Source organism: Cavia porcellus, unplaced genomic scaffold (assembly GCF_034190915.1).
Source record: "Cavia porcellus strain 051 isolate PalLab524CR breed Dunkin Hartley unplaced genomic scaffold, mCavPor4.1 scaffold_26, whole genome shotgun sequence".
NCBI classification, from domain to species: Eukaryota; Metazoa; Chordata; class Mammalia; order Rodentia; family Caviidae; genus Cavia; species Cavia porcellus.
The window spans coordinates 54,460,836-54,471,028 of NW_026947509.1; the positions used below are offsets into that span (position 1 = coordinate 54,460,836).

General features: G+C 36.6%; 1 long non-coding RNA gene across 1 annotated transcript; it reads right to left on the reverse strand.

Annotated features, from left to right (window-relative positions):
• Nucleotides 1-718: 718 nt before the first annotated feature.
• Nucleotides 719-6,384, reverse strand: LOC106029181 (uncharacterized). The gene is made up of 2 exons (XR_010043586.1): nt 3,973-6,384; nt 719-1,329 (listed from the first exon to the last, which is right to left on the reverse strand). It is a non-coding gene; the product is annotated as an uncharacterized LOC106029181 (long non-coding RNA).
• Nucleotides 6,385-10,193: the final 3,809 nt, after the last annotated feature.

The window sequence follows — 10,193 nt, forward strand, 5'->3', positions numbered from 1 at the left end:
AAATCTAGATTGGAAAAGGAAAAGGAAAATTTTATTTATCTACAGATAGTATATTGTCTAGATAGAAAATCAGATGCAGTCTACAAAAATTCAATTGAATAGTATAAATTAGAAATTGATATTAAAATATTACTTATAAATACAGAAAAATATGAAATACTTATACATATGCAGAATCTAACAAATGATATGAACAATCTCTTGCTCGAAAACTAAAACCATCCCTGAAACTTAAAAATACCTAAACAAATGGAGAGCTCTATCATAATCATGGGCCAGACATCCTTATTGTTAAATGTTCATTCTCTCCATATTGAGGTATATTTTAAGTATGATACGAATAAAAATTCTACACATTGTTTTGTAAATTTGACAAGCAGATTCTAAAATTCATATGAAAATTCAACACTTAGAAAAATAAAAGCATATTTAAGAGCTAAAGACATTATTATAAGAGTCACAGAAACCAAAACAGTGAGACATTGGCATCATAATTAATAAAACCAACAAATGGACCAGAAGAGTCTACCCAGGTGTGGATAATTTAGTAAGTGCAAAGGTGGTTCAGTGTGAAGAGTAGGGTTTTAAAACAAGGTGCTGTGAACATTTTGATACTCACATACTAAGAGATGCTCATTAATCCACATCTTTCACTGTACTAAAAAGTTAGCTCAAATGGATCATAGACGATAAAACCTAAACTATAAAATTTCATGAATTTGGATCAGGAAAAGATTTTTATTAGGTCTTTCATTTACAGCGTACCACATTTGAAAGAATTAAACATCAAACTTCATCAAATTTTAAAAGGTTTGCTCTTTAAATGTCACTGTAAAGAGAATTACAATATAAAACATGGCCTACAAGGACATTTTATAAGAATATACTGATAGAGGTATTGGATTCAGAAGTATAAAGAACTCAAAACTCAATAATAAAAAAAATGGGCATAAGATTTGAGCAGGTATCACTTAAAAAGTATGATTTGCAAACAAGCACATAGAAAGTTGATCAATATCAGTCATTATTAGAGTATCAAACTATTACACAATTTTGGGAATGGCTAAAATTTAATACACTAACTCATACTAAGTATTACCAAGACTATGGAGCAATTGGAATTCTCATATGAGACATAATCACAAAACACAGCGAATGTTTAAATTTTGAAAAAAAGACTATTATGGTAAGAATATCCTCCCTTGATTCAAAGACATTTATTCTGTCTTCCTCGCTACTTTCTGAAGCAGTTATGGAAGTGATCCTTCCTGAGTGTCTTCTCCCGGCTGTCTCAACGTGCTGATGGATTCAAAACGTTCACAGCAGTTTCTGTCAAATAAAAACATTTTTAAGATAAAAATATTACAGCAAGTCCTCGCCGCGCTTATTCACTATTCTTGGCACCATGCAAATCTTGATTCTTCCTCAAAGTGAAAATGATCATGAAAGATACACGTTTTGAATGGGCCCAGGACATCAAAGCAGCCACAGTAGTTTAAGTACAGATACTCAGGAAAGATTATCTGAAGCAGAGAACCTCTCCAGAAAGTGGGAAAGATGATGGGGTAAGTGCTTGAAGTGAGGGGAAGTATTTTCACGTAGATATGGTGACGTGTCTTTTGCTGTAGTAAAGATTTTAATTAAAACAGTTAATGCACCTTTTGGTCACACCTCATACACTGCTTGTGAGTACAGTCACTTTGAAAAGTAGTTTGACAGTTTCTAAAACATAAATATAAATCGAATCCCCATATGTTCCAGCAGTTTCAATCTAGGTAAAATAGCAATTTATACACACACACACATACACAATACATACATGAATACTGACCAAGTTAACTTATATGTTAATAACTGTAAATAATCAGATGTCTTTCAGAAGGTAAATAGACAAGATGCTTGGTATTTTGTACATACAATGATGTTCTACTATCTAACAAAAAAGACAATTCCTTTCTGTTTTGATACAATCCATAACGTACATGAATCTCATATCTTGTACTCTGAATTACTAAAGGTAAAAATACACAATGTATTAATTATTGTTAATTTATTATTTTGCTATGAAAATTTGCTTTACTTTTTTCCCATTAAATAAGTAAATAAATAATGTTGAGCTAAAGATACCAGATTCCACCCAAAGAGATTTAAAACCCTGGCACAGTATCCAGTGCTGTCCCCTCAGCCAGTGGGACTCAGAAATAATGTTTTTGTTGATTATACCCAGGAGACAAAGAATTTGGTCAGAAGCAATACCCTTTGATGGTGCTTTCAGACACCAGCTCATTCTCTGGTGTGCATTTTGGAATTGCAGAATTTTATTTGTTGTCCGCTGTGTCACTGACATTTCCTGGGACACTTGTCTTCCCTTACTACTGCTACTGCCACAAAGCAAGCTGAAGTGTTGATGTAGAAACTGCTTAGCAGCTGCTAGACCCAAGAACAGAGCAGATCGTTCATCCCAAAGCACAGCCTGGAGTTGCAACCTGGATGCTTCTAGCTGGCAGTGGGAAAAAATTGGTCCTCTAAACATGACCCACAAAATATCTAATTTCTTATCTTCACACAGATCAGAAACCTCCAGAATCCATTTCTCTAGAAACATGACCTAGTCCTACATTCCAACTCAGTCAATGCTCCCTTACTCTTCTGAGAATTTGAAGGATACACAGCTACACCTGCTCACAGTTTGAACACCAGCAAGAGACAAGTCCCTCCTCCTCACCTACCAAGTTTCTTCTTTGCTTTCCCAGTCTGACCTATGAGTTTTTTCTTTCATAACCTTTAAGACCAGGTTTGATTTCTAATTCTCTTCTCCTTAACAATACTGTTATGCCTTGTTTCTGGTTAGAGCACGCAGTTTAATTCACGCTGGGAGAATACCTTTCTGTGGTCAGTCCTCATCACTACTTTCCATTGCATCTGTCTTTGACTGGAATTTTTTCTGCACAGGAAGCAGCTTCTGCACAGGAGTTCTTTATACCTCTCCCAGCCCAGGTAGCTCATGCAACATTACACATTCCTACATGGGTCATCCCTAGCCCCGTAATCTCCAGTGCCTATCATTACGTCTGGCTCAACCCACTAGACTCACTGTCAGCCTGAAATTTTAAGTAAAAAGTGAGAGTTGTAATTTTCAGCCCAGAGCTGTAAGCCTAGATAAGTGGGAGTAAGATTTCTCTGTAGCCTGTTAGCACCTCACAGATACACCTGGGGGACCAGAGATACTAGGACATCTCAACAATGCCCATTTAGTATTTGATTGTTTGTCTTAGTGTCCTAATGTTCATGAATAAGGAGTGGAAAGGTACAAAGAAATGAAAAAGGGCCAAAAAGAGGGTGATGAGCACAGAATGCTGGCTTCTCTTTTTCTGCCTCCCTGGGCTGTTCAGTCACAAACCAAGAGTTCTGAGAAAGTTGAGTCATGCTTTTCCAGCTTTGCCCATCGCTGGACGCTTTCTTGGCAAGCACTGCCAAATATTTGCAAATTTCTAAGAGATTATTTTTAGTGGAAATATAGCCAAAAGTTTCAGGGAAGTATATAAGTTTCTAAGAAGTTGGACTGTAAGAAAGGGTTCAGTGTATGTGGAAAGAAATATTTTAAACAAATCCAGTTTTAAGATTACAGCTATATCCAAGAGTGATTAATGGTATTTAAGAATTAGAAAGATACCAAGGGGTAGAAAAGTATTTATTTTAAAGATGAAGCAGAGATTAAACTGCTGACATGTTGAAAGAGGCTATTCTGTTTCGATAGAACTCTTTCTCTTTTCTTTTTATTCCTGTTATTTTCATTTTAATCATGTGCATGGCATGGCAACCTCTCCTTTTAACTTTACAGATGGCAAGCGCAACTCTGCATTCAAGATTCCACTCAGTACATGGTAATGGTACAGTGTAAATGGAGGCTCACCTGTTAAAGCAAGAGGTAAAGGTCCTACAAACCAACACAAAGTTAGGAAGCTAACTCACCGCCTCTTTTTCCTCATTCTCTTCTTCTTCATCAGGACTTCAGCTTGTATCTACCTCTCTTCCAGTGACGACAGGAACTTCTGGCTTAGTGTATAATGCTCACAGCTCTGAAGGTGAAGACTGTTGTTATTTCTATAGTTTCTTCACTCCTAGACATGTGATGCTTTCTTATTGTAGATTTCATTTGCCCTGAAATCCTGTACATAACAGCCCTGTGACCTGGATCTTTTCATTCCTACTTGATTTTAAAACCAATAGGATGCTTCAGGAATCTTGTTCTTAAGGTAACGTTTCCTTCTTCTATCAACAACTCTTTAACTTTGCTAGACAAAGCTCTCTCATCAACTACTACAGAAAAACATAGTACAGGAGGGGAATTGGATGAGGTGACTAAGAACATTCAGACATAGAATTTTAGGACTTGAAGTAGTTTTATGAAATGCAGCTAAGTTTCTGCCAATGACACAAGTTTTGGAGTGAGTAGGGGGCCCTGGACCTACTATTATTCTCTCTGTGTGTTGTTCAGTGACAGAAGCAGAGCTGGGACTCAGGGTGATGTGACTCATGTCATATCTTTCTCCATGAAGCTCTGCAAACACATGGCCTAGACGTTTTCTCACACATTAATGCAACACAAACTCTGTGTCCATCTGGGATAAGCATGGTACCCGCTATTGAAAGTGTTACTAGCCCTGACAGCTGTAGCTGTGAATGGTCAGGTCGACTCCAGTGCATGCCTTGGGAATGCCAAAGCAATCATACAGTGTCAACCAGCAGCACTGAAACCATCAACAAACACCAAACCTCTTGGGAGAGATCAGTAATAACCATTGGTTCTCTTTGTTCAGAGAAATATTTGCTCTCTCAAGCCCTAGATCCTTTTAAGGCTCTCAGCCCCAACCCTTAACCTCAGCCTTAGAAAAATTGATCTTCCTTAAAGAGCTAGCACTTGACCTTGCTGACTAAGGAGGACAAAGCTCTTCATTTATCATGGAAAATTTCCTAGGGAAAAGAAATGCATTTATCTTAATTCTACCGTTACATTTATCCAATGTTTGTCCTCTGCACTTTTACTTTTAATTGTAAAGAAAGAAAGAGGAAGAAAAGAAAATCTTTGAAGGACACACTGTACAGCTCCCTGTGCTAGGGTCATGGCTAATACACTAAGCCATTTAGAAGACTAGAGGGCAGAGTAATTTAGGTTCCATTACTTCAATCTACCAGAGTTGTGTGGTCAGATCATTTCCTGGCAGTATTCTCCTTCCCTGAGGGATCACCTCTTCCAGCACACTAGACTTGCCCAGGAAATGGATAAGACTTTACGCTGCTTCTCAGGACTTCTGTTGAAGTCTGGGTAAGGTAGGTTGAGGAACTGTAGAGGAAAATGTAGGAGAAAATAGGAGCTGTCATAAACAATGGGGATTTAAGGAGGATTTTGATCAATTGAGCAGAGTTTTAAACTTCCACAAATAGTTTAAGATTAAGATCAAGACAGGCAGAATAGACTAAAAGCAGAGAGAATTAAGCAAAAGGTGGGTTAATTTGGTTCATTTCCTCATCTTTCAACACTCTGCGATGCAAGGTGAGGAGAGATTCTTGTTAATTTCTCCAAGATAAACTTTCTAAAGGGATGTTTTCTCCTGTGCTTCATCCCTCTTTTGGGTCGCTCACTCTCTGAAACCCAAACATCATAGAACACTCGTATTCTAAACCTGTTTTATGGACGTTCATGTTTAGAGTTTGCATTTCTCTTCAAACTGAGGCTCAAGCCTGCTCTAACTTCATTCCACACAGATCAGCTTCTTCTCGCCTGTCTGTCCACTACTCAGTCTTGCCCGTGCGGCACCTTTGGCCTCTGTCCACCTGCAGTCAGTCATAGCAGACTCAGGAAGAAACAGCCCAACTCTGCCTTGAGCCCTCAGCTTTCTCCAGTCCCTCTTCTTCTTTTGGAGTCTAACAATTAGCTTGTACTTAGCTTCTTTTACTTTTAGTTATGTGTTTTTTGGTACCAGGGACCTCACATTTGCCAGGCAGGCATTTCTGCCACTAAGCTAAGACCCTGGCCCCTACTTAGCATCTTTTAAACAAAACTTTTTTGGGGGTTGGGGGGATACCAGGAATCAAACTTAGGACCTTGTGCTTGCCAGGTTGGTGCTGTGCTCTGAGCTACATTCCAAAACAAAACTACTCTACTCAGAATACAAAGCTTAGCCCCCTAGATTTGTCTATGTCTTCTGCTTTAAAAATTTGCCTACAGCAGGGGCTGGGTATTTAGCTCAGCAGCATAAGCACCTGCCTTGCAAGCAGGCAATCGTGAGTTCGATCCCTGGTACCGATAAAAAGGGAAAAGACAAAAAATATATATATATTTGCCTATAGTTAAGAATTTGAAAATGATTTAGGCCAAATCATTAGTCCCTAAACTAATAGGTGATTCAACTGAATGTTAACCATAGCCATAAAGTTTTTACTTCATAATCTCATTCCCTTCTCAGAGTCATTCAGGGAGGAAGCACAGAGACATATTACAGGTAGCTGAGGTCCCAGCTGAGGAAAACTCCTGTGCACAACGACAATAATGCCTTTCATTTAATTCAGAGGCAAACCTTTCTCTGTACTATGATCCACAAAGCCTTAAGCAATATATCTTCTGTCTCTTCCATGTTCCACCACTCTTGGATTCTTCAATTTTGACACTTTTTGCTGAAGTATAATTTTCAAAAGTTTAAAATTTTTTTTCATAAACATATAAATTCTGCTACTTAATTAATGAGAAACTTGTTAAGATAGGTTCAAAAGAAAATTTGACAGGCAGGGGTAAATCTATATAGAGGCTAACCTAGATGCTGATGCAAACATGCAAATAGATGCCAAACTGCTTAGTATTCCATTAAAATAAAATGTTAGGATCAATAAAATGACAAGACTGTAACAGGATTGACCAAAAAAAAAAAGAATATTCAGATTAGTAAAATCAAAAATAAAAGAAGAGATAACACTACCAAACTTGCAATTTTGTAAAAAATTAATGAGGGAATGCTAGAAACAGTTGCATTCCAATAAATCAGATAATTTACATGAAGTAAATTCTTAGATATAAATTACAGAAACTTAAAAGATTTAGGAAAAGTTAACAGATCAATGACAAACAAAATAGCTGAATAAGTAACCTACTAGTAAATTTAAAACTACCAAACATTCAAAGGAAAATTAATACAAATCCTTCAGAAGCTCTTCCAAAAAATAACAGATCAAAGAATACTTCTGAACTCATTAAGTCAGAATACACAAAGGAATCCTCGTAGCCGAAGATGTCAAAAGAAAGCAAAATGACAGACCTTTATCTCTTATGAATATAGAAAGAAAATGTTCAATAAAACACTAGCAAATCAAGTAAACCTAAAAAGGAGTACATAACAAAATCAAAGGGACTTTTTATCAGAAATTCAAGGTTAGTTTACAATAAAAACGCAATCTCATACACCATATTTATATAACAAAGGGCAAAGCCATGCAGCTATTGCAAAGGCTATAGAAAGAAAGTTGAGAAAAACCCAATACCCTTTCATGGTAAAAATGACCAACAATTTAGGAATACAAATAAGCTATCTCAGCTTGATAAAGACCATTTATGGAAAACTCACAAGCTAATATCATACTTAATGGTAAGAGAATGAATACTTTCCATGGAAGATCAAGACCAACATGAAAATACCCATTCTTGCAATTTCTATTCCGTATGTGACAGTTTATTCAAGACAATTAAGCAAGAAAAAGAAATAAAAAGCACCTAGATTGGAAAAGAAAAAGTGAAACTATATTCACAGATGGCAAGATTTTGTTGTATTTTAAAACTCTTGAGGACTCACTTCAAGTACTTTTTTTTTGGTCTTTTTGAGGCCATAAATGCTGTTCAGGCTGGCCTTGGGCTTACTTTGTAGCCCAGACCGATCCTGAACTTGCACGATTCTCCTACCTCAGTCTCCCTAATGCTGGGATTATAGGAGTGTGCACCACGCCTGGTTCTTAAGTACTATTAAAACTGGTAAATAAGGCTGCAGGATACAAAATTGATATGCAAAAATCACTCATGTTTTTAAACACTAGCAATGAAAATTTTGAAACTGAAACTGAGAAATTAACTTTGCTTATAATACTATTAAAAAAGCAAAAATACAGAAAGAATATGACTGTCAGCTTGCTGTTGCTGTGACAAAATACCTGAGAATACCAATTTAAAAGAGTAAATTTATCTTGGCTCATAGTTTCAGAAATTTCAGTTCATGGCCATCTGGCTCCATTGCTCCTGAACCTATAGAGGGAAAAAAAAAAATCATGATGGAAATGAAAGTATATGGTAAAAGAAAGATGCCCTCTTTATGGCAGCCAGGAAGGAGAGAGAGACAGAGACAGACAGACAGCTGGGGGAGACTGTGGTAGCAAACTTACTCCTTCTTCGGCTTTCCTCCAAGTCAGACCTCCAGCCTCCAGATAGAGCTACCCGCTTACAAAGTGGACGCACCCCTCAGTGTGTGGTCTCCAATGCCGGTTGTCTCTGGAAAGCGCCTCACAGACACACATGGAAGTGTGCTACCCTAATTTCCTAGGCATTTCTCCATCCAAACAAGTCAGCAAGATTATCCATTATAAAAGTGTGCACCAAAAATTACAAGATATAACTGTAGGAAATTAAAGATCTAATCATGAATCAGATTACTTAAAATTGCTGAAACAATTATATTTCCCAACTCGAGCTGCAAACACAAAACTCCCTCTGACAAGACATTGACTGACTTTTTGCAGAAATTAAAATACTGATTCTTAAATTTATGTAGAAATGCAAAAGACCCCCCAAAAAGCTAAAAACAATCTTGAACAATAAGAATAAAGTTGGATAACTCATACATCCAAATTTCAAAATTAACTACAAATTATAGTGACTAAGTGTGATATTCCCACAAAGACTGACATAGGTAGGTGAAATAGAATTGAAACTCCACAAATAAACTCACATATTTATGACCAATTCATGTTCAACATGGATACAAAGATAATTCAATGAGGAAAGAAAAGTCTTTTTGGTGGAAGAACAACTAAGTATTCACATGCAAAAGAATGAATTTGGACCTTTATCACACTTCATACATAAACATTAATTTAAAAAGGAAACTAATCCTAATTGTAAGAACTAAAGCCACTAAAGCTTTTAGAAGAAAACATTGGAGTAAATCTTCATGGCTTTGTGTTAAGTAGTAGTTTCTTTGATACAACATCAAAAGCACAAGAGGCAAAAGAAAATATATAAATTAGATTTAAAATTGAAAACTTTTTCACAAATAGCATTATCAAGAAAGTGAAAAATATGCTTCATAATGGGAAGACTACTTTTAAGCCAGACCTTTGAAAAGAGATGTCTACTCAGAATATACAAAGGATTCTTAAAATTCAATAAAAAGAAACATTTTTCATTGACAAAGAATTTAAAGAGGCACTGATCCAAGAAAGACAAAAAAACAGTCAAGAAGTGCACACAAGAATTCTCAGCATCATTTGCTAAGGAAATGTAAATCTAAACCACACCAAGATGTCACCTAGCGTCCTCTAAAATGGTTGTGAGCAATAATGAGTGACAGCAACTGAGGGGAAGGATGTGAAGAAATGAGGATCCTCATACACTGTCAAAGGACGTGGAAAATGGTGTAGCCATGTGGAAAGACCATTTCATAGTTCCTAAAAACATTACACATGGGCTTACCCTATGACCAGCAATCATACTCATGGGTAAATGCCAAAGAGAAGATGAAACATACTTCCTCACAAAAACTTGTATGTTCGTATAGATGTAAGTCAGAAAAAGGAGAAATAAATAATCCAACTTACAGACGCTTAACCAAGCATGCCCACAAACTGAATATTATGTGGAAATAAAAAATGAAGTAGTAATAGTGCATGTTACAACATGAATGGACCTTGAGAACACTATACTCAGTGAAAGAAGCCAGTCTCGAAAGACCATATATTACATGGTTACATTTGTAAGCAATTGTCAAAATACAAAACTTTATAGTGACAGAAAATAGACTACAGTTTGCCTATAAACTATTGATAGCTGTCTTGGTTACTGTTCTCATTGATGAGACAAAATACCCAACACTCACAAGTTAAAGGAGGAACGGTTTACTGCAGATCAGACTGTAGAGGTTCCAGTCCATAAGTGGCTG